This window comes from Aquarana catesbeiana, linkage group LG02, assembly GCF_042186555.1.
Source record: "Aquarana catesbeiana isolate 2022-GZ linkage group LG02, ASM4218655v1, whole genome shotgun sequence".
In the NCBI taxonomy this organism is placed as follows: Eukaryota; Metazoa; Chordata; class Amphibia; order Anura; family Ranidae; genus Aquarana; species Aquarana catesbeiana.
Window position 1 is genome coordinate 310,571,334 of NC_133325.1, and position 25,662 is coordinate 310,596,995.

General features: G+C 44.8%; 1 long non-coding RNA gene across 2 annotated transcripts in view; it reads left to right on the top strand.

Annotated features, from left to right (window-relative positions):
* The window catches only part of LOC141127856 (uncharacterized), a 574,076-nt gene that overhangs the window by 4,817 nt on the left and 543,597 nt on the right, over positions 1-25,662 (top strand). Inside the window, exons 2-4 of one of the 2 annotated variants that reach the window (XR_012241598.1) lie at positions 7,734-7,836; positions 8,352-8,439; positions 9,908-12,272. This is a non-coding gene — a long non-coding RNA (uncharacterized lncRNA). Of the gene's footprint in view, positions 1-7,733; positions 7,837-8,351; positions 8,440-9,907; positions 12,273-25,662 lie in introns of those variants that run through there. The other variant, XR_012241599.1, reaches the window with a different exon arrangement.

A 25,662-nucleotide genomic window follows, 5' to 3' on the forward strand; every position in this document is an offset into this window, starting at 1 on the left:
CAGTCCCGGCCGTCCCAGGCATCAGGCCGGCACTGGGTGAACGCACTCTCCCCCGCAGGGCTGCTCTAATGGCGGGCGTAGCACCCGCAGAGGCAGCCGTATGGTCCTGTAAGGCTGTAGAAGGGGGGTGGGATCGTGTGGCTGACCCACTTCTTGCCCCCTGGGGGATGCCTGTGATGAGGATTCCTCCAAGCTCCTTTAGCCTGCTGAGAAGGCGTTCTCTTGGCTGCGGAAGCTGAAGGGTCCATTACTGGGCTCCCAGCGTGGCGACACCCCCTCGGAGTCATTTCAGGGCTCAAACGCTCAGGAGGCCTTGACCTCCTAGCGCGTGTAATAGAAGGGGCAGGTGTAGCAATTACCTGCCCCGACTCCGGCAACAGTCCAGACAATTGATCACGTAGCCATTGCGGTCCATTGGCAACTGCCGCCGCGTGAATCCTGGCCAGCATATTGTCAAGATCCTCCATCTTAATTCAGTTAACTGCCAGACACAGCTAAACACTCAGAGAATCTCCTCGGTTGCTGTCCAAATTCCAAGTGATACTGACAGACGAACACCCACCTAGCAACCTATTAGGACCACCCAGCCACAACCTGCCCCACCCTACGATCCTCCAATGGGTACCTCTTATCATATCTCTCCTGATACTTGACCCTCCTACCAACTGTATCACTTTCCTAACAACCCCCACCTTGCTATAGCCTTATAGGGAAAACCCCATAATGCTGGACCTACTCTTATGCTGCGCTTCAGCTCTAGGCCTATACTATAGAACAACTTTAGGCTCCTTTCACACTTGTAAGACTTAGGACCGACATGTGGGACCCAAAGTCGCAGAACATTGACACTACTGAAGTCGCTTTGATTTCAGAAAAGGTTCCTGCACTACTTTGATCCACATTTGCCACGGCTTCAATGCCAGAGAGTGTAAAAGTCTTATCAAAGTCGGACTAAAAATCGTGCAACTTTGGATTTGGCTTGTGTGAAAGGAGTCTTAACCAAACTTCACCTAGATAATAGCTGGCTTGTGGACAGTCACGGATGGCTGCAGCCAATGTCAACCTGTCATTGCACTGTATGGGCTGAACGGCTACAGCTCTGAGCACACACCTGTCATTCCAGCTGCAGAAATCCTCCAATTCTTGGTGTTGGAATTTGCAGGGTGTGCTAATCACTCGTGTGAGTGTAGCTTTACAGTTACATTTTCAGGACAAGCTTTCGAGCTTCTTCTAATGCCGCGTACACACGAGCGGACTTTACGGCGGACTTTGCCCGGCGGACTGGATTTCGTCGGACAATTCGATGTGTGTGGGCTCCAGCGGACTTTGTTTTCTCAAAAGTTGGACGGACTTAGATTTTAAACTTGTTTAAAATTTATCCGTTGAAATCGAGTCCGGTCGAAAAGTCCGCTCGTCTGTATGCTAGTTCGACGGACAAAAAGGCACGCTAGGGCAGCTATTGGCTACTGGCTATGAACTTCCTTGTTTTAGTCCGGTCGTACGTCATCACGTACGAATTCGACGGACTTTGGTGGATTGTGTGTAGGCAAGTCCGTTCATTCACAAAGTCCGTCGGAAAGTACGTCGAAAAATCCGCCGGGCAAAGTCCGCCGTAAAGTCCGACCGTGTGTACGCGGCATAAGGTCCAAGCAGTAATGATAGACAAAAGGTTTAGCAAGTCATTAAGACAAAATCTGTACAGACTACTGTAGCACCCTCCTAGGTAGGTGCTAGAAGATTGTATCGTTGTTGGGTCTTTCTGCTCACCAGGAAGGGTGTCAGGTAAATTTAGATGCTCTCTGCCTACCAGGGAGCAGGGATCCATTGGTAGGGTCTGCTCATGGTGCTCAGATGCTGCTCATGTTGTCTGAATGCTTCGCACTGGTCCAATAGGGGGCATATTGGACAGTGGGAGGAAACCTGACAAATGAGAGCATAGGCATAGTTACAGCCCTGGTGATTGGCCAAAGAAAATGCCTCACTGCATGCTGGGTGACTGTAAATATGCCAAGTGCACATGTGTTCAGGGTCTTCGGCTGGAGAGCGGGGTCCCAGAGGGAGGGGACGTCTGCCTGCCGTCTGTAGATGCTGCCATGTGGCCTCAGGTGGTTGACTTGAGGGCCTGAATGCGAGTAAAGCTGTAACCCAGACTGCCTGCAGAGCTGACTGGAATGGAGACACACCAGGAACATAGTTGCCAACATTGCAAAAAAAATGTGGGACACTTTTTTGGCTGTAGGCGGAGCCGTACAATAATTAGGGGGCGGGGCATTTGTTGGTGTGGTTTACATGAAATAGTGTGCGTGGCTTAAATGGGCATGGCTCAAGAGGGTGTGGTTAGAGTCTGAGATGAAAGAGGGATGGAAAGGGGGAGGGGGTGGCTAGCCGTGGCTGAAGCCCCGAATGTGACCGCGAAAAGCCCCGAGTCTCGACCATCTAGTATACCATTATTAGCCCCGAGTCCCCCGTGAAAGTGCAGCGCCGCACTGCACATGAGCGGCGGCCGGGAGTCGGGGCGTGTGATGTCATGATAGGCGGCAGCGGCACGCACTGTGATGACGCGTCACGCACGGCCGGCCCCTACCTTCATAAAGCGGCGGCCGGAAAAGTGCGCGCTAACATCGGAGAAGGTGACGACATCACACACGGAGAGTGACCAGCCGCCGTGCTCACCGCCCGGACTGAGAAGGCAGCCGCCAACCAGGCTGAGCCAGCGTGCGACCACTGCAGGCCAGGACAGGGCCAAACAAGGTGACACTGACGACCTGACCTGACTGCTGCTGAGCCTGAGTCTGGCTGACAGACTGACTGAGCTGAGGAGTGGAGGTGAGGGGCCTAAGTTGACCGAGTCGAGGCAGAGGCAACCAGTGGGTGGCACGGCACGCACTCATACTGACTGGTGGTTTAGTCTGCACTGCTCAGGCGGCCTATAATATATATATATATATATATATATATATATATATATATATATATATATATATATATATATATATATATATACGCCCACCCCGCGCCACGCACTTGACTTCAAGAACGAGAACTGAGTGAGACAGTGAACTGAATGTGAGTTGCACTCACTGACTGGCTGCGCATGCCCTGCGGCCTTGTCAGGTGGAAAAGGCGCGCACTTGAGTATCATTCAGTAGTAGTACAGTAGGCGGCGGCCGCAGCAGGCCCTATTGTTTGGACTAGTCTCAGTCAGTCTCAACAAGTCATCATCAAATCAATCATTCATACCTGCTGCCAGTGGTGGACTGTCTGTGTGTGTGTGTGCTGTGGTCACACACTGGTCGTCATCAATCAACTCATCATGCTTCGTGAGATGGGGCTCAGCAGTAGCGCACTACAGGCAACTATATGCAAATGCATGGATGGAGAAAATGCTTATATGTTATGTCTGATCACATTGATGATACAATAAAATCCTATATAGTCTAATTTAAATCACATTCACAGACTGTTTATTAAAATAATTTTGTAAAAAGTCTTTATAGTCTGAAATAAATTAGAACATTACCTGCTGGGCCGGCTACCTAGATTACCCTTACCCATTTGATTTAATATAATATATACTTCAATGGATAAATGGAGAAAATGCTGGCTTGATGTCTGATCACATTGATTTTAAAACAAAATCCTATAGTATAATTTAAATCACAGACTGTGTTTATTATAATTTGTAAAATAGAATGTTGATTTAAGACAGTCTGAAAGAAATTAGAACATTACCTACCTAGATAGATTTCATTACAGTCATTAGGGATGAGCTTCGAGTTCGAGTCGAACTCATGTTCGACTCGAACATTGGCTGTTCGCAAGTTCGCCGAACAGCGAACAATTAGGGGTGTTCGCAGCAAATTCGAATGCCGAGGAACACCCTTTAAAAGTCTATGGGAGAAATCAAAAGTGCTAATTTTAAAGGCTAATATGCAAGTTATTGTCATAAAAAGTGTTTGGGGACCTGGGTCCTGCCCCAGGGGACATGGATCAATGCAAAAAAAGTTTTAAAAACGGCCGTTTTTTCAGGAGCAGTGATTTTAATAATGCTTAAAGTCAAACAATAAAAGTGTAATATCCCTTTAAATTTCGTACCTGGGGGGTGTCTATAGTATGCCTATAAAGGGGCGCATGTTTCCTGTGTTTAGAACAGTCTGACAGCAAAATGACATTTTAAAGGAAAAAACTCATTTAAAACTACCCGCGGCTATTGCATTGCCGACAATACACATTTCAGTTCATTGATAAAAACGGCATATTAATTCCCCAAAGGGGAACCCCGAACCAAAATTTTAAAAAAAAATGACGTAGGAGTCCCCCTAAATTCCATACCAGGCCCTTCAGGTCTGATATGGATATTAAGGGGAACCCCGGCCAAAATTAAAAAAAAAACGGCTTGGGGTCCCCCCAAAAATCCATACCAGACCCTTATCCGAGCACACAACCTGGCAGGCCGCAGGAAAAGAGGGGGGGACGAGAGTGCGGCCCCCCCTCCTGAACCGTACCAGGCCACATGCCCTCAACATTGGGAGGGTGCTTTGGGGTAGCCCCCCAAACAAGGGCCTCATCCCCACAACCCTGGCCGGTGGTTGTGGGGGTCTGCGGGCGGGGGGCTTATCGGAATCTGGAAGCCCCCTTTAACAAGGGAACCCCCAGATCCCGGCCCCCTCCCTGTGTGAAATGGTAAGGGGGTACTTACCCCTACCATTTCACTAAAAAACTGTCAAAAATGTTAAAAATGACAAGAGACAGTTTTTGACAATTCCTTTATTTAAATGCTTCTTCTTTCTTCTATCTTCCTTCATCTTCTGGTTCTTCTGGTTCTTCTGGCCCCCCCTGAAGCACGGTGACTTGATGGGACTTCCCTGTGACGTCATGGGGAATGCCACAGGGAAGTCCCGTCATGTCCCGTGCTTCAGAGGGGGGCGGGGTCACCGGGTGGCCCCGCCCCCCGTTATTTAAGAACTGTCAGACGAGGAGCGCCGTCACACAGCAGGAGCCTCCCTCCATGCCAGCATGGATGCGGAGCGGCCCGGAGAAGAAAATGAAGAAGATAAGAAGAGAAGAAAAGAAGAAGAGAAGAGCGGGAGCCTCCCCCCCATGCCATGGGTGCGGAGCGGCCCGAGGAGAAGAAGATAGAAGACGCCGCGGAGGAGATGCTGGACGAGAACGCCGGAAGAAGAACCAGAAGAGCCAGAAGAACCAGAAGATGAAGGAAGATAGAAGAAAGAAGAAGCATTTAAATAAAGGAATTGTCAAAAACTGTCTCTTGTCATTTTTAACATTTTTGACAGTTTTTTAGTGAAGTGGTAGGGGTAAGTACCCCCTTACCATTTCACACAGGAGGGGGGCCAGGATCTGGGGTCCCCTTGTTAAAGGGGGCTTCCAGATTCCGATAAGCCCCCCGCCCGCAGACCCCCACAACCACCGGCCAGGGTTGTGGGGATGAGGCCCTTGTCCTCATCAACATGGGGACAAGGTGTTTTGGGGGGCTACCCCAAAGCACCCTCCCAATGTTGAGGGTATGTGGCCTGGTACGGTTCAGGAGGGGGGGGTCGCACTCTCGTCCCCCCCCCTTTTCCTGCGGCCTGCCAGGTTGCGTGCTCGGATAAGGGTCTGGTATGGATTTTTGGGGGGACCCCACGCCGTTTTTTTTTTTTTTTTGGCGCGGGGTTCGCCTTAAAATCCATACCAGACCTGAAGGGTCTGGTATGGAATTTAGGGGGAACCCCACGTAATTTTTTTTTTTTACATTTTGGTTCGGGGTCCCCCTTTGGGGAATTCCCATGCCGTTTTTATCAATGAACTTCTATGTGTATTGTCGGCAATGCAATAGCCGCGGGTAGTTTTAAATGAGTTTTTTCCTTCAAAATGTCATTTTGCTGTCAGACTGTTCTAAACACAGGAAACATGCGCCCCTTTACAGGCATACTATAGACACCCCCCCAGGTACGAAATTTAAAGGGATATTACACTTTTATTGTTTGTTTGACTTTAAGCATTATTAAAATCACTGCTCCTGAAAAAACGGACGTTTTTAAAACTTTTTTTTGCATTGATCCATGTCCCCTGGGGCAGGACCCAGGTCCCCAAACACTTTTTATGACAATAACTTGCATATTAGCCTTTAAAATTAGTACTTTTGATTATTCATGTTCGTGTCCCATAGACTTTAACGGTGTTCGCGTGTTCGAACGAACTTTTTTCCTGTTCGCATGTTCTGGTGCGAACCGAACAGGGGGGTGTTCGGCTCATTCCTAACAGTCATATTACGGTAACCTTACAAGAAAAAGGACAATTCCATAGCTCAACTCACCAACCAGTCTGCTGACCAACCAAATTTACCTGTCTAACCGTATGTTAAAAGCAGGGGTTTAGTTAGCACACATTTGCAAACGCATGTGAAAGCTGCAAGGCCTCGTCAAGGCACCCTGTATTACTTGCAGTCCTAACACTAAATTTATAAGTGTCTCCACAGTGGAAGCACATGCATTGAATGGATAGGTGTGAGACAGGTGAGCCTGGAGGCCGCCCTAGCCCCCTTAAAGGGATAGGACACACACTGGACACCCAGCAAGAGCAGCAAAGGCGTCCAGTGTGTCCCCGACCCAAATATACAAACGGTAACAAGACACTGGTCACCGCCCACACCCATAACTGGCCTTCACAGTAAGGAGCACATGGAGGGCATATACATACAAGAAAAAGGACAATTCCATAGCTCAACTCACCAACCAGTCTGCTGACCAACCAAATTTACCTGTCTAACCGTATGTTAAAAGCAGGGGTTTTGTTAGCACACATTTGCAAACGCATGTGAAAGCTGCAAGGCCTCGTCAAGGCACCCTGTATTACTTGCAGTCCTAACACTAAATTTATAAGTGTCTCCACAGTGGAAGCACATGCATTGAATGGATAGGTGTGAGACAGGTGAGCCTGGAGGCCGCCCTAGCCCCCTTAAAGGGACAGGACACACACTGGACACCCAGCAAGAGCAGCAAAGGCGTCCAGTGTGTCCCCGACCCAAATATACAAACGGTAACAAGACACTGGTCACCGCCCACACCCATAACTGGCCTTCACAGTAAGGAGCACATGGAGGGCATATACATACAAGAAAAAGGACAATTCCATAGCTCAACTCACCAACCAGTCTGCTGACCAACCAAATTTACCTGTCTAACCGTATGTTAAAAGCAGGGGTTTAGTTAGCACACATTTGCAAACGCATGTGAAAGCTGCAAGGCCTCGTCAAGGCACCCTGTATTACTTGCAGTCCTAACACTAAATTTATAAGTGTCTCCACAGTGGAAGCACATGCATTGAATGGATAGGTGTGAGACAGGTGAGCCTGGAGGCCGCCCTAGCCCCCTTAACATACGGACACCTGCTTTTAACATACGGTTAGACAGGTAAATTTGGTTGGTCAGCAGACTGGTTGGTGAGTTGAGCTATGGAATTGTCCTTTTTCTTGTATGTATATGCCCTCCATGTGCTCCTTACTGTGAAGGCCAGTTATGGGTGTGGGCGGTGACCAGTGTCATATTACGGTAACCTTGCCTTACCCATTTAATAGATATAAAATATACTTCAATATATAATTCCACAAAGGAAGTGGGGACAACTTGGCAAGCGACATTTTGTATGTATTAATCACAATTTACTCTTATAAAATGCTGACAACCAGAAAATAGATTTTTATACTGTATATTGCTTTTATCTTTTTCTAATAGTATTTTATGTGCAACATACCATCAACATTAAAGTTTTTTTTGGAATTGCACCACCGAAACGCATGCCAACAACAATGCATTCGAATATGCAACAACAAAACAGGTAAAAATCTCTCTCTCCTTGTCTTCTCTCTCTCCTTGTCTTTTCTCTCTCCTTGCCTTTTTCTCCCCTGTGACCTGTCGGATCATGTATGGTGCAGGTGGTACATAATAATTTGAGTCGAGCAAGCATGGTGGTGGGAGTGCCAGTGGGACCCTATTTCAATTGTAAATGCCCAATTGAGGTTTCATGTAGTTTAGAGCAACCACCGTTAGCACTACTTACTGCTAGCCAAGTGCATTCACTTTTACATCTATACTATTAATATTTTGAGGCCAACACAGCCCTGCCTTGCTGCCTGTTATGTTTTAACATGATTCATGTTACAATCAGATAATAAATTGCTGATGCTATGAACACCTTGGCAATGCCACTGATTCGTTTAATCTATAATAAAATGTATTTGTCATCTAGGAGAATTAAAAACCTCCCAACCCTGTATGTGGTTTGTATATTGCATAATGTTTTTGGCCAAACACAATGCAGCTGTTGACAGCTTTCTGCTTTCCCTTCATTAGATGTTGGTCAGGCTGACTTGATATGCACTGGTAAGGCTGAGCCTGAATGGAAGAGACACCGAAGAGGCAAAACCCCCTACGACAACAGGTAAGTAGACAAAACATTCTAAATAAAAAATATATTTTCCAAAAAATGACACTTCATTTGCAATTTTCAATAGTCTTGCCATAAAGATTTAAAGTTTTTCAATAAAAGTAATCTGGAGCATGGAGACTGTCTGTCAGAAGGGTTTATTAACCACTTCCCGACCGGCTCACGACGATATACGTCTGCAGAATGGCACGGCTGGGAAAAAGGACGTACCTGTACGTCCTTTTGAATTCCCTGCCGTGCCATTGCGTGCGCGCCGCCGGCAGCGCGCGCGCACGCCGGCCGGGAGCTCCGTGAGTCGGGTCGCGGGTCTCGCGGACTCGATCGCCGCGGGGATACCCGCGATCGCCTCACGGAGCGGATGAACGGGGAGATGCCGTTGTAAACAGCATCTCCCCGTTCTGCCTAGTGACAAGTGTCACTCGATCTCTGCTCCCTGTCATCGGAGCAGAGATCAGTGACATCACCCACACAGCCCATCCCCCTACAGTTAGTAATCACTCCCTAGGACACACTTAATCCCTCCCCGCCCCCTAGTGGTTAACCCCTTCACTGCCAGTGTCATTTACACAGTAATCAGTGCATTTTTAATCGCACTGATCGCTGTATAAATGACAATGGTCCCAAAAATGTGTCAAAAATGTCCGACATGTCCGCCATAACGTCGCAGTCACAATAAAAATCGCTGATCGCCGCCATTACTAGTAAAAAAAAATTTATTAATAAAAATGCCATAAAACTATCCCCTATTTAGTAAACACTATAACGTTTGCGCAAACCAATTAATAAACGCTTATTGCGATTTTTTTTTTACCAAAAATATGTAGAAGAATACGATCGGCCTAAACTGAAGAAAAAAAATGGTTTTTTTATATATTTTTGGGGGATATTTATTATAACAAAATGTAAAAAATAATGCGTTTTTTTTCAAAATTGTCGCTCTTATTTTGTTTATAGCGCAAAAAATAAAAATCGCAGAGGTGATCAAATACCACCAAAAGAAAGCTCTATTTGTGGGAAAAAAAGGACGTCAATTTTGTTTGGGAGCCACGTCGCACGACCGCGCAATTGTCAGTTAAAGCGACGCAGTGCCGAATCGCAAAAAACGCTCTGGTCAGGAAGGGGGTAAATCCTTCCGGGGCTGAAGTGGTTAATGTAAAAATCTGTCATGTGAGGTCACGGTGTTGACACTACCAGTAGAAAAGTTTCTAACAATTCATAAGTTTCAACTGACACCTCATTTATTTAAACTGGCTCACTGTAGGGCAGTTATTTTTACCCTTGGCCCCCCAGATGTTTTGGAACGACATTTCCCACGATGCTTGAATACACTGCAGAATATGCGCATCATGGGAAATGTCGTTCCAAAACATCTGGGGTGCCAAGGTTCTTGAGACCAGACGGTCTATGAGACCACTCTCATAGTTGAGACCAGAGTAATAAATTCAAAATAATTTCTTCATAGGATATGGATATCAGAAATTTTTTTCAGCAAAAAAGGGTCAAAAGCATCAGGAGAAGCTGAGCCCGAATCTCAGGAAGAAGCCATGAGCACGGATCAAATTTCAGAATGTGATGACAGTATTTTACTTGCAGAGAAAGGCACTTCTAGTACCACAACAGATACATTAGTGGGTGATGGATCCATTGCTATGACTGCAGTTTGTGATGTTACTGATCTAGGAGATGTGGATAGTGGTTCTATGCAGCCTAAACTAAAGCAATATCCATATGAAATGTTTGGTTCACAAAAGCGATCATTCCAATTTCACTGGTTTGAAAAATATAATTGGCTAGAATATTCATGTACCAAAAATACTGCATTTTGTTTTGCTTGTCGAAATTTTGCCCCAAAAGGCAAGAGGCACAATCTGGACGCATTATTAACCACACAAGGTTTTAAAAATTGGAAACGTGCTTTAGATTCCTTTAAGGAGCATGAAAGAAATGCTCTTCACAAGTCTAGCATGTTGGCATGGGCAGCTTGTAAAGATGCTAAACTGCGTGGAAATGTTGTAGAACAAATAGAAAAAGCTACTGAACTCCACATTGGAGAAAGGCGAGAATATCTAGAATGAATAGTTGCAACCACAGTGCTTCTTGCCAAGCAGGGCATATCATTTTGAGGTCATTTAGAAGGAGAAGGAAGCCTAAATAGAGGCAATTTTAAAGAGTGCTTAAATTATTTACGTAAATTTGATCCTTTCCTTCAAAAGTACAAGCCTCCAGGCAATGCTACGTACACTTCACCTTCATCACAAAATGATCTCATACAGTGCTGTTCAGAAGAAGTAACAAGTACAATTGTTAGGCAGTTAAAGAAATCTGGAATGTATGCCACCATTTTTTCTGTCAGAAGACATAAAGGCACTTGCACAACATTACATAATTGATCTGCACTATGAAGAAGTAGTTGTTGCTAAAACTTCTTTGAACGCAAAAAACAGGAAGATGTGGTACTAACAGTACAGCACATTTGCAAACTTTTGGATCCTTTAATGTTTCCAACGGTTAAAAAAATCATGCGAATTGTCCTAACAATTCCTGTGAGCAGCTGCTCTTGCGAAAGATCATTTAGTGCTTTGAGACGTCTTCATACATAGCTCAAAGGTACAATGGGGCAAGCAAGGCTTCATCATCTTGCAGTTCTTTCCATTGAAAAGGGCGTTTTGGAATCGGTGTCTGATGAATGTGTAATTGATCATTTTGGTAACAAACGATCACAAAGGCATACCTTGGTTCTCTCAAGAGATTAACCATTACAAGCACTTCAGCTGCCTCAGTAAATTGAATTTGCTCCTGGCTGAAACTAATATTCTAAACTATACCTATAGTAGGGGTAGGGTAGCTCAAGAATAACAGTTAATGGTGGTTGGCTGTTTGGGATGCTATGTACAGTATCTCACAAAATAAGTACCCATACACCTCACATTTTTGTAAATATTTTATTATAGCTTTTCATGTGACAACACTGAAGAAATTACACTTTTCTACAATTGAACGTAAAAGTAGTGAGTGTACGGCTTGTATAACAGTGTAAATTTGCTGTCCCCTCCAAATAACTCAACACACAGACATTAATGTCTAAACCGCTGGCAACAAAAAAGAGTTTACCCCTAAGTGCAAATGTCAACATTGGGTCCAAATTCTTAATATTTTTTGTGGTCACCAATTTCTCGCACTGCTTTAACCCTCTTGTGCATGGGAGTTCACTAGAGCTTCAAGGTTGCTACTGGAGTCCTCTGGCTCTTCCACTCCTCCATGACGACATCACGGAGCGGAGCTGTTGAATGTTTGATACCTTCCGCTCCTCCACTTGCAGTTTGAGGATGCTCAACGATGCTCAATCTGGTTTAGGTCTGGAGATATGCTTGGCCAGTCCATCACCTTTAAATTCATAAGTCTATTTCCCAAAGACAACCCTTGGATATGACGCTGAAAACGTGCACTCTGACTCAACTTCTTTGGTCGACCATTGGCGAGGCCTGATCTGAGTTTAACCTGTCCTGCTAAACCGCTGTATGTTTTTGGCCACCATGCTTCGGCTCAGTTTCAGGTTATTGGCAATCTTGGAGCCAAGGCCATCTTTATATAGAGATCCTCAGTTCTTTCCCATGAGGTGCCACCGTGGCATGTATTTAGATCTTCCAGTATCAGAGCGATAACACCAAGTTTCACACCTGAGACCTTGTTGTAACACTAGCGACTAACGAATCACATGAAACTGGGAGGGAAAATGGCTAATTTGGCCCAATTTACCCCCCAATTTGGGAGGTATACTCTTGCCAGCAGTTTAAACCTTAATGGCTGTGTGTTGAGTTATTTTGAGGGGACAGCAAATTTACACTGTTATACAAGCTGTACACTCACAAATTGTAGCAAACTGACATTTCTTCAGTGTTGTCAGATGAAAAGATAGAATAAAAGATTTACAAAAATGTGAGTGGTGTACTCTTGTGAGATGCTATATGTACCACTTTATTGCAAAATTATTTCCTACCGTAAGACAATGTCTGAACAAGTACAATTGTTAGTGAATTTAATCGAATGCATGCCATAGTAGCAGACAAAGCAAGGAAGGGATAAAAGAAGGCAGCAACTTTGTATCTGTGCAAGCAATGTTCAACCAGACACAAGTGCTGTCAAATCTTTCAGTTCACAAAATCCCAGGAAATGTTCTAAATGCAGATCCAATAATAGAAAACCTTCAAAAGATTCTCTGGCGTGTCACTTGTGTAGACAATCTCTTCTCTGTCTTACTCAGACATCAAAAATTAGTTACTGAAAATGGAATATTGTAATACTATACTACAGTTTAAAAATGATGGCCCTTTACAGTACAGATTGTTTACTATATGGTTAACGAGTTGTAATATTTGTAGTTTTACTACAACAAATTGTTTGCACTTTTATTTAAAGTTTTAAACTGGTGTATTTTTCAACTCATGAAGCAACTTGCACTTTTTTTTTTTTTTGTTTTGTTTTTCAAGAAACTCCAAATTGTAGTGAACCAAAATACAAATGGCAAAGGTCAAGCTATGGATACTACTAGTACTACAGTCGATTTTGGAGAATTTCTCCATATTGGTTATTTTTACCTCCATTTAGCATTTTGATCTTTGCTATCGTTTGGAGTTTATTAAATAAACCACTGTTATGTGTTAAATGAGTGTTATAACAAGTGTCTTAAATATCGACTAAGAAACCCATGCCATGTTTAGGGTAGTCTCTCCTTCCAGTATACCTCTATGAGTCTGACCCTAAAAGTGGGATAGTTCTATCTATACTATAGTCTATAGGCACCAAAATAACTTTAGCTTAATGAACCATTTTTTGTGTATTAATCCTGTGCCTGCAATCTGTCTCACTGCTCAATTCTCTGCCATTTAGCTGTTAAATCACTGAATTTTTTTATGTTTTTGTTTTTCAGCCTAGTCATAACCCTGCCTTGTGTGACTAACACAGCTTCCTTAAAATGTTGCTGTCAAGAGACATCTAATGTTTAGACTTCCTTTACTGTACATTGGGGTTGATTTTCTAAAACGAGAGAGTGCAAAATGTGGTGCATCTGTGCATAGTAACCAATCAGCTTCCAGGTGGTATTGTGAAAGCTGAACTTTCTAAGCTGAAGTTAGAAGCTGATTGGCTACCATGCACAGCTGCACCAGATTTTGCACTCTACTGTTTGGTGTTTAAAAGTTATCTCCTGCACTGTAATTTGCCTTTAGGAGACACCTCCCGTATCGTATGTGCTTAAGGTTAAATTTACAGAGGAGATTAAAAACCTCTACAGTGAGCAAATTCTGATGGGAAAATTAAACCCTTTTTTTTCATGGCTGTGTCTGTCACATCCAGGGGAGGTGTAACTAGGGCTGCATGCATCCATTCAAAGGACAGAAACAAAAGTGTTTCAACGCCTAAATGGCAGAGAAACTAAAGGTGTATGAGTGGGGTGGTCTATACACAAATGGATTAAGCTAATTTTGTTGCCTCTTACCTATAGTATCCCTTTTAGTAGTGAATGGACGTGTGTAAATTGCCTTTTATGGATAGTTTTGGACTTCAAGATTTTAAACTGATGTTTATTTCACATCAGTCAGTACCTTGTACTTTTTTGGTTGTTTTTTTCACTAAACTCAAAATTCTAGTGAACCAGAACCAAAAAGGCAAAGATCAAGCTAAAATTGCCAAGCTATGGCTACAAGGCGAGTTTGATAATTTCTCCATATTAGCTATTTTTACCTGCATTTTGCTCTTTGCTATAGTTTGGCATTTATTGAATAAACCCGTTATATGTTAAAGGAGTGTTGTATAACACGTCACGTGTCTTAAATATTGCCTAAGACACCCATGCGGCATGGGTTCATTGAGGTTGACTGGAATGAGAGAATAACCTAAACATGGCCATGTCCATGCCATGTTTAGGGTATTTTCTCCTTCCAGTCTACCTGTATGACCCTTGGGCCTGGTTCACACCTATGCATTTTTATTGTTTTTTTGCATTTTGCAGATTTGCACTACAGTCCATTTAACATTGTTTCCAATGAAGCACACTCTGTAGTGCAAATATGCAAAAAGCACTAAAAATGCATAGGTGTGAATCAGGCGCCTAAAAGTGGGATAGTTCTACAATATTTAAAAATATACCATAGGCACCAAAATAACTTTAGCTTAATGAAGCAGTTTTGGTGTATGAATCATGCCCCTGCAATCCTACATGCAGTCTCACGGCTCAATTCTCTGCCATTTAGCAGTTAAATAACTTATTTTTTAATTTTTTGTCTTTCGGCCTGACTGAGCCTAGTCATGCCTTGTGTCAGTCACTCACACTGCCTCCCTGAAATTTTGCTGTCAAGAGACATCCAATGTTTAGAATTCCTTTACTGTACATTGGGGTTGATTTTCTAAAACTAGAGAACTAGCAAAATGTGGTGCATCTGTGCATAGTAACCAATCAGCTTCCAGGTGGTATTGTGAAAGCTGAACTGAACAAGCTGAAGTTGGAAGCTGATTTGCTACCGTGCACAACTGCACCACCAGATTTTGCACTCTGTTTTGTGTTTACAATTTCTAATCTGATTCATGCACTGTAATTTGCCTGTAGGAGCCACCTCCTGTATGTCATGTGCTTAAGGTTCAATTTACAGAGGACTCAGAGGAGATGAAAAACCTCTACAGTGAGCAAATTCTTATGGGAAAATTAAACCCTTTTTTCATGGCTGTGTGAGTTGTCAGTCACATCCTGGGGACGAGGTTTAACTAGGGCTGCCTCACCTGCATCCATTCCATGGACAGAAACAAAAGTGATTAAACGCCTAAATGGCAGAGAAACTAAAGGTGTATGGTCTATACACAAACTGATTGAGCTAGTTTTGTTGTCGATTACTTGTAGTATCCCTTCTAGTAGCGAATTGATGTGTGTAAGCTGCATTTTATGTTTTTGAATTTTATATTTAAACAGATGTGTATTTCACATCAGTGAGTACCTTGCACTTTTAAGTAGTGAATTGATGTGTGTAACCTGCATCTGTTTGTATTGGATGTTGATAACTTTGTTTTAAGTATAATAAAAATACAACTTATTAAGACCTTTTGTATGCTTTTTTTTTTTTTTTACTTGAGACAAGTTGATAGTCTGAATTTACTCTTCTGCCAATGTGTTGGTCAGTGTAGTGTATGTATGTCAGGTAGGTAAGGAGAGGTCAGTATATGTATGTCTCTACTCTCGGGCAGTGTATGTATGTCAGGTAGGTGAGGTCAGTGTGTCAGTTAGGTGAATTTAGTGCCCATCATTGATGGGCAGCACTGGTAAGCCAGGCAGCAACCAGCAAGTTAGCTTACCCCCCACCACACAACCCCACCACCCAGCCAAAAACACCCGCGACACGACCACCCCGGATCCCCCCATGGTGCCACCATCGGCCTTCGGCCTGAAGCCCCTGGTCTTTTTGACACCTAGCAACGCCCCTGGGGAGAGGGAAAGGGGGAGAGGGTAATGACGGGACAGCAGCCCCAGATCCTACATAATAAAAATATGTGTATTCTAGAAAGTTTAACAATCAGCAGATAAAGATACTCCAAACACCTGGTGTTAGCACTTCAATCATCGGGGCACCATGGTTGTTATGGTGTCAGGATGATTGAATCGCATTATTTCTATTATTACATTGTAATATAAAATGAAATCATTCAACTCACCATAATGCAGAATCAGTGGGACCACTGAGCATGTCACCTGCTATGTCGCCTGCCACCAGATGCCATCAGGTTCCCCCAACAGAGTCTGTCCTTACATCAGGTGCCCCCAGCAGAGTCTGTCCTTGCATCAGGAGCCCCAGCAGAGTGCCTCCTTCCATCAGGCATTCCCAGTACAGTACCTCTTACGTCAGGTGTCCCCAGCGGAGTGTTGGCTGCAGATGGAGTGTTGCCTACAGTCTAGCTACATCTCCTCAAGAGTGGTGACAAGGGGAGAGAGGTGTGTGGGTGGAGGCATGGTGACTTGGGGTGTTACAGGCTGACTTGGGGAAGGGTGGAGACAGGGTGGTGATTTGGGGGTGCAGGCATGATGGTGACCTGGGGGGTGCAGGCATGGTGGTGACTAGGCCGGAGGGGGTGCAGGCATGGTGGTGACTAGGCCGGAGGGGGTGCAGGCATGGTGGTGACTAGGCCGGAGGGGGTGCAGGTATGGTGGTGACTAGGCCGGAGGGGGTGCAGGCATGGTGGTGACTAGGCCGGAGGGGGTGCAGGCATGGTGGTGACTAGGCCGGAGGGGCTGCAGTCATGGTGGTGACTAGGCCTGAGGGGGTGCAGGCATGGGGGGAAAGGGATGCAGGCATGGTGTTGTCATGGGGGGAGGCGGGTGCAGGTATGGTGGTGATATGTGGGGAGGGAGGGCAGGTATGGTGGTGATATGGGGAAGGGGGCCAGGGCTGGACTGGGACAAAAATGTGGCCCTGGACTTCATCCAGACCGGCCCAGGGCACAACACATAAGGGTATGGTACATCAGGCCACATCAGGACACAAGGCACATCAGGATACAAGGCACATCAGTGCACAGCATATCAGGGTACAGCACACCAGGCCACATCAGGGTACAGCACATCAGGGTACAGCACACCAGGCCACATCAGGGTACAGCACATCAGGGTACAGAGCCCAGCACATCAGCGTATAGGGCACATCAGGGCACGGGGCTCCAGGCCACAAGGCACATCGGGTCACGGGGCACATCAAGGCATAGGAGATCGGGGCACAGCACATCAGGGCACAGAGCACATGGCACATCAGGGCACATAGCACATCAGGGCACATTATGGGGCACATCAGGGCACGGGGCACTTCAGGGCACGGGGCACATTGGGGCATATGGCACATCAGGTCACATGGCACATTATGGGGCACATCAGGGCACATAGCACATCAGGGCACATAGCACATCAGGGCACATTATGGGGCACATCGGGGCACTTCAGGGCACAGGGCACATCAGGGCATATGGCACATCAGGGCACATGGCACATTATGGGGCACATCAGGGAACGGGGCACATGGCACATCAGGGCACATTATGGAAAAATCAGGGCACATGGCACATTATGGGGCACATCAGAGCACATGGCACATCAGGGCACGGGGCACATCAGGGCACATGGCACATCAGGGCACATTATGGGGCACATCGGGGCACTTCAGGGCACGGGGCACATCAGGGCATATGGCACATCAGGGCACATGGCACATTATGGGGCACATGGCACATCAGGGCACATTATGGAAAAATCAGGGCACATGGCACATTATGGGGCACATCAGAGCACATGGCACATCAGGGCACGGGGCACATCAGGGCACATGGCACATTATGGGGCACATCAGGGCACGGGGCACATGGCACATCAGGGCAAGGGGCACAGGGCACATCAGGGCACGGGGCACATCAGGGCACATTATGGAAAAATCAGGGCACATGGCACATTATGGGGCACATCAGGGCACATGGCACATCAGGGCACAGGGCACATGGCACATCAGGACACAAGACACAGGGCACATTATGGAAAAATCAGGGCACATGGCACATTATGGGGCACATCAGGGCACATATTTAAAATAGATTTCGCGCAATATTAGCAATGGTGATGTGAAATATAGTAGGATAGGGACAAAAAACTTTATAGATAGTGATAACTGTAATAGTAGTGGTTAGGATCTACGATCTCTGTGTTAAAACATATGTTTATTACCACTATTTAACAGTAAAGTGATGGTGCTGTATTAAAGTGAAAACGTGCAAGTGTCTAAAATACCAAAAAAATCGATCATAAAGTGCAAGCAAGCTAGGATGCCATAAATGAATTATCGTAAATAAATACTGATAAATACAAAATCCTTATTTGAAAATACTTATGTAAAGTGAATAATTAGAGTGCAACCCATCAAAAGGATGAATACATTATACGCAGACAAATGCCTAAAGTGAACTATAAAATGGTGCAATCACAATTTAGCTCGATGTGCCTTTAAAAGTAAGGTGACAGCATTGCAGGATTTAAAAATGAAAAGTTCATAAATTCATAGATAGGTGGCGCTGTTGTAGAGGTAAAAATAATCCTTTTATTCAGATCTGTGTGTATCTTGTGTGCTGGATAGATTATTCCTATAGTGGTGCCTTCTAGTTCGGTCTCACAGAACTCTCACCTTAAAATAGTAGAAATCAAGCTGTGGTAGTATAATCCTTGAAGTGTGGAAGCACTGTCTGGAAACTTCTCCTCCTAAATGCTTAACTCTCCATATTTTCTCCTTGGTGCCTCCGCTCTGGTCCAGCTCAAAGCAGGGGGGGGGGGGGGGGATAAAAATAGGGGAGGGGGAGAGAAGACAGGCTCCACTAGTGTATTATTGTTTTAAAACAAAGGGAGGGGTGTTTATTTGACTTATGCTCTTACATTTAATAATATACAAACAGGCAGAGTAAAACGGATGAGAAGTCTGGCGTTCTCAGCGCCCTCTCACTTGTATTAACAGCTGTGTGCCGCTCCAGCCAATCCCTACGCGTTACGACACGTCACGTGTCTTCATCTGGGGAACCGGATTGGCTGTTCTATGTAACCTTATATATAGTGAAACCGGAAGTGCTGAAACCGCCATTTTGCTTATGGGTGTATTGTTAGACTCGGCGGTCTATGCATTGGAACCGGAAGTTTTAAAACGGCCATTTTACTTTTTTAACGATTTTAACGATCAGATCTCTAATAGTTGGTGCTCTCTTGTATACTATATTGGGTCTTTCTGGCAATATATCCTTGAGATCTTTATCGTTTTTTAAGATATACCAGTGTTTTTGAATGACTTTCGCTACATCTTTATATTGTGTGTTAAAATCTAATACTATGCTTGGTACTTCTTGTTGGACTCTCATCTTAGGTTGTTCTTCGAGCATTTTCTTTCGGTCCATAAGATTGACATATTCAATCTGATTTTTTATCCAATCTTCATTATAACCTTTTACTCTAAATCTTTCTCCAATCACCTGTGCTTGATTCTGATAATCTTCTTCTTTCGTGCAATTCCTTCTCAGGCTTGTAAATTGGCCCTTTCCACGGTTTATAGTGACAGCTATCTGTTGACAGATAACTATTAGGCACCCATGGCTATTCCCACTAATTGTTTAAAATAGGTTTGATTGTGCCAAAAATAATTGCACTTGAGGCAGAAATCGAGACATTTCATAAGGTATTTTCTTTGCTTGCAGGTTAAAGTGCTGTATTTCCTTAAAAGCCATTTTGTTGCTGAAATCGCATCATGGTGTTGTACTATTGTATAAAGCGATGTAACATCTGCGGTGGCCAGTAATGTACGTCCCTCTAATACTGGCACTGTATTCAAAAGTTGTAGTGTGTGTTTGGTATCTTTTAAATACGCTTGTGTTTGCTGGACCACTGGTTGTATAAAAAAATATAAATAAATTAAATGATAATAAAAAAACATTAATTTGGCATGGAGAATAGAAGAGAAAGAAATAGATTTCCTAGACTTAAATATAAGTCTAGAAGGACAGAAAATAGTCACTAAAACGCATTTTAAAAAAGTGGATGCTAATAGTTATCTGTCAACAGATAGCTGTCACTATAAACCGTGGCTATATAACATCCCAAAGGGCCAATTTACAAGACTGAGAAGGAATTGCACGAAAGAAGAAGATTATCGGAATCAAGCACAGGTGATTGGAGAAAGATTTAGAGTAAAAGGTTATAATGAAGATTGGATAAAAAATCAGATTGAACATGTCAATCTTATGGACCGAAAGAAAATGCTCGAAGAACAACCTAAGATGAGAGTCCAACAAGAAGTACCAAGCATAGTATTAGATTTTAACACACAATATAAAGATGTAGCGAAAGTCATTCAAAAACACTGGTACATCTTAAAAAACGATAAAGATCTCAAGGATATATTGCCAGAAAGACCCAATATAGTATACAAGAGAGCACCAACTATTAGAGATCTGATCGTTAAGTCAGTTATTGACCCTCCCCCAACATCCACATATACATTTTTTTCAGGAAAAGGATTCTATCCCTGCCGTAATTGTTCCGCTTGTCGTCATGCGAAAAAATTTCAGGGAAAACGCAAAGATTTTACAGCCACCAATACAGGACAAAACTTTATTATTAAAGATTTTATAGGATGCTACACAGAAGAGGTGGTGTATGTGCTACAGTGTAGCTGCAACCTTCAATATGTAGGCCGTACAAAAAGAGCACTTAAGACACGAATAAAAGAACATGTACAAAACATAAAATCTGGCTTTCCCAAACACAACGTGTCAAAACATTTTGCATTAGTACATAATAAGGAGCCCACACATCTCCAATTCTGGGGAATTGAAAAACACAAACCAATGTGGAGAGGTAGTCATCTAGTCCGTGATATCAGTCGTAAAGAATCCAGGTGGATCCATACTTTACGCACTTTGGTACCTGGGGGCCTCAACGTGGAATTTGATTTAAATTGTTTTTTAAATAATTTTTAACAATTTTATATTTTAATAAATGTTATTACCTTTCTATTATTCATTATTAATTTTAATATAGTGTAACATTATACGTAGTTTTGGCACCTGTAACACAACCGATTAAAATTAGATTATAGTGCCTACAATTATATAGAGTAAGTATAATGTTCACTTTGTATCCATTTTTTTGTATCATTTTTGATGAGCGTGCATTGTTTAATTAATTTTAATAATAGTGTGTATTATTATTATAATGATTTACACATGTCATAACACTGACCAATTAGTTTTTATTATCTTATGGACGATGAGTTTTTATATAGTATCGGAGTGGAATTGTTTTTAGAAGATAATTGCCTCTTAATTGATCTAATTTTGTATAATGTATTAACTCACTGATGTATCAGAGCACTCTCACCTGGTTTCACCCGTATACCGCAGTATGATTCCCTTTTAATTAATCCAATTTTCGGTAAAACTGATATTTATATGTATATTTTTATACATATTCTTATTGTATAACACCAATAAGTACACCAAATAAGGTCATTTCTATATTGTGGCTCTAATTGTCTATGGTGTAACTTTCTCCATTATACTCACTGGCCGTAAATAAGAAATAATATTTAACTGTATCTCCACCAAAACAATGGCCGCCCACATAGGAGTCTAACACATAGAGTAGTGTTATATCCATCCACAATAAAATGGCGGCGAACTAACATCCCAAATCTAAAGAAAAATGACCGCCGATTATAACTAACACAACCATAAGTAAAATGGCCGTTTTAAAACTTCCGATTCCAATACATAGACCGCCGAGTCTAACAATACACCCATAAGCAAAATGGCGGTTTCAGCACTTCCGGTTTCACTATATATAAGGTTACATAGAACAGCCAATCCGGTTCCCCAGATGAAGACACGTGACGTGTCGTAACGCGTAGGGATTGGCTGGAGCGGCACACAGCTGTTAATACAAGTGAGAGGGCACCGAGAACGCCAGACTTCTCATCCGTTTTACTCTGCCTGTTTGTATATTATTAAATGTAAGAGCATAAGTCAAATAAACACCCCCCCCCTTTGTTTTAAAACAATAATACACTAGTGGAGCCTGTCTTCTCTCCCCCTCCCCTATTTTTATCCCCCCCCCCCCCTGCTTTGAGCTGGACCAGAGCGGAGGCACCAAGGAGAAAATATGGAGAGTTAAGCATTTAGGAGGAGAAGTTTCCAGACAGTGCTTCCACACTTCAAGGATTATACTACCACAGCTTGATTTCTACTATTTTAAGGTGAGAGTTCTGTGAGACCGAACTAGAAGGCACCACTATAGGAATAATCTATCCAGCACACAAGATACACACAGATCTGAATAAAAGGATTATTTTTACCTCTACAACAGCGCCACCTATCAATGAATTTATGAACTTTTAATTTTTAAATCCTGCAATGCTGTCACCTTACTTTTAAAGGCACATCGAGCTAAATTGTGATTGCACCATTTTATAGTTCACTTTAGGCATTTGTCTGCGTATAATGTATTCATCCTTTTGATGGGTTGCACTCTAATTATTCACTTTATATAAGTATTTTCAAATAAGGATTTTGTATTTACCAGTATTTATTTACGATAATTCATTTATGGCATCCTAGCTTGCTTGCACTTTATGATCGATTTTTTTGGTATTTTAGACACTTTTTCACTTTAATACAGCACCATCACTTTACTGTTAAATAGTGGTAATAAACATATGTTTTAACACAGAGATCGTAGATCCTAACCACTACTATTACAGTTATCACTATCTATAAAGTTTTTTGTCCCTATCCTACTTTCACATCACCATTGCTAATATTGCGCGAAATCTATTTTAAATATTACTCTATTAAGTGGTTGTGTGAGCACTTTTATTTTGCTGCAATATTTACATCATTATTCTACACCATTTAGTTATTATTAATTTCTCCCACATCTACCAGCGCGAAGGAAATTTTATTATTCACATCAGGGCACATGGCACATCAGGGCACGGGGCACATCAGGGCACATGGCACATTATGGGGCACATCAGGGCACATAGCACATCAGGGCATGGGGCACATGGCACATCAGGGCACATGGCACATCGGGGCACATCAGGGCACATTATGAAAAAATCAAGGCACATGGCACATTATGGGGCACATCAGGGCACATGGCACATCAGGGCACATGGCACATAAGGGCACGGGGCACATCAGGGCACATGGCACATCAGGGCATGGGGAACATGGCACATCAGGGCACGGGGCACATCAGGGCACATGGCACATCAGGGCACGGGGCACATCAGGGCACATTATGGAAAAATCAGGGCACATGGCACATTATGGGGCACATGGCACATCAGGGCACGGGGCACATCAGGGCACATGACACATTATGGGGCACATGGCACATCAGGGCACGGGGCACATGGCACATCGGGGCACATCAAGGCATAGGAGATCGGGGCACAGCACATCAGGGCACGGAGCACATGGCACATCAGGGCACAAAGCACATCAGGGCACATTATGGGGCACATCAGGGCACGGGGCACTTCAGGGCACGGGGCACATCGGGGCATATGGCACATCAGGTCACATGGCACATTATGGGGCACATCAGGGCACATAGCACATCAGGGCACATAGCACATCAGGGCACATTATGGGGCACATCAGGGCACGGGGCACATCAGGGCATATGGCACATGGCACATTATGGGGCACATCAGGGCATGGGGCACATCAGGGCACAGGGCACATGGCACATCAGGGCACATTATGGAAAAATCAGGGCACATGGCACATTATGGGGCACATCAGGGCATGGGGCACATCAGGGCACATGGCACATTATGGGAGGGCACGGGGCACATGGCACATCAGGGCAAGGGGCACAGGGCACATCAGGGCACGGGGCACATCAGGGCACATTATGGAAAAATCAGGGCACATGGCACATTATGGGGCACATCAGGGCACGGGGCACATGGCACATCAGGACACAAGGCACAGGGCACATTATGGAAAAATCAGGGCACATGGCACATTATGGGGCACATCAGGGCACATGGCACATCAGGGCACATGGCACATTATGGGGCACATCAGGGCACATGGCACATTATGGGGCACATGGCACATCAGGGCACGGGGCACATGGCACATCGGGGCACGGGGCACATCAAGGCATAGGAGATCGGGGCACAGCACATCAGGGCACGGAGCACATGGCACATCAGGGCACATAGCACATCAGGGCATGGGGCACATGGCACATCAGGGCACATGGCACATCAGGGCATGGGGCACATCAGGGCACATTATGGAAAAATCAGGGCACATGGCACATTATGGGGCACATCAGGGCACATGGCACATAAGGGCACGGGGCACATCAGGGCACATGGGGCACATCAGGGCACATGGCACATCAGGGCATGGGGAACATGGCACATCAGGGCACTGGGCACATCGGGGCACATGGCACATCAGGGCATGGGGCACATCAGGGCACATTATGGAAAAATCAGGGCACATGGCACATTATGGGGCACATGGCACATCAGGGCACATGGCACATTATGGGGCACATGGCACATCAGGGCACGGGGCACATGGCACATCGGGGCACATGGCACATCGGGGCACATCAGGGCACATTATGGAAAAATCAGGGCACATGGCACATTATGGGGCACATGGCACATTATGGGGCACATCAGGGCACATGGCACATTATGGGGCACATGGCACATCAGGGCACGGGGCACATGGCACATTATGGGGCACATGGCACATCAGGGCACGGGGCACAGGGCACATCGGGGGAAACATGGCACATCAGGGCACATTATGGAAAAATCAGGGCACATGGCACATTATGGGGCACGGAGCATATGGCACATTATGGGGCACATGGCACATCAGGGCACGGGGCACATGGCACATCAGGGCACGGGGCACATGGCACATCAGGACACGGGGCACATGGCACATCAGGGCACGGGGCACATCAGGGCACATTATGGAAAAATCAGGGCACATGGCACATTATGGGGCACATCAGGGCACATGGCACATTATGGGGCACATCAGGGCACATGGCACATCAGGGCACGGGGCACATCAGGGCACATGGCACATTATGGGGCACATAGCACATCAGGGTATGGAGCACATCAGGGCACATTATGGAAAAATCAGGGCACATGGCACATTATGGGGCACATCAGGGCACATGGCACATTATGGGGCGCATCAGGGCACATTATGGGGCACAGGGCACATCAGAGCATTTAGCACATCAGGGCACATGGCACATTATTGGGCACATTATGGAGCACAGCACGTCAGGGCACATGGCACGTCAGGGCACGCGGCACGTCAGGGCACGGGGCATGTCAGTGCACATGGCACATTATGGGGCACATAGCACATCAGGGCACATAGCACGTCGGGACACATGGCACATTATGGGGCACATCAGGACACAGCACGTCAGGGCACATGGCACATTATGGGGCACATCAGGGCACATTATGGGGCGCATAGCACATCAGGGCATGGGACATGTCAGGGCACATAGCACATCAGGGCACATTATGGGGCTAATCGGGACACATAGCACATTAGGGCATGGGGCACCTCAGGGGGCACATTACCAACTAGCCAGTATGC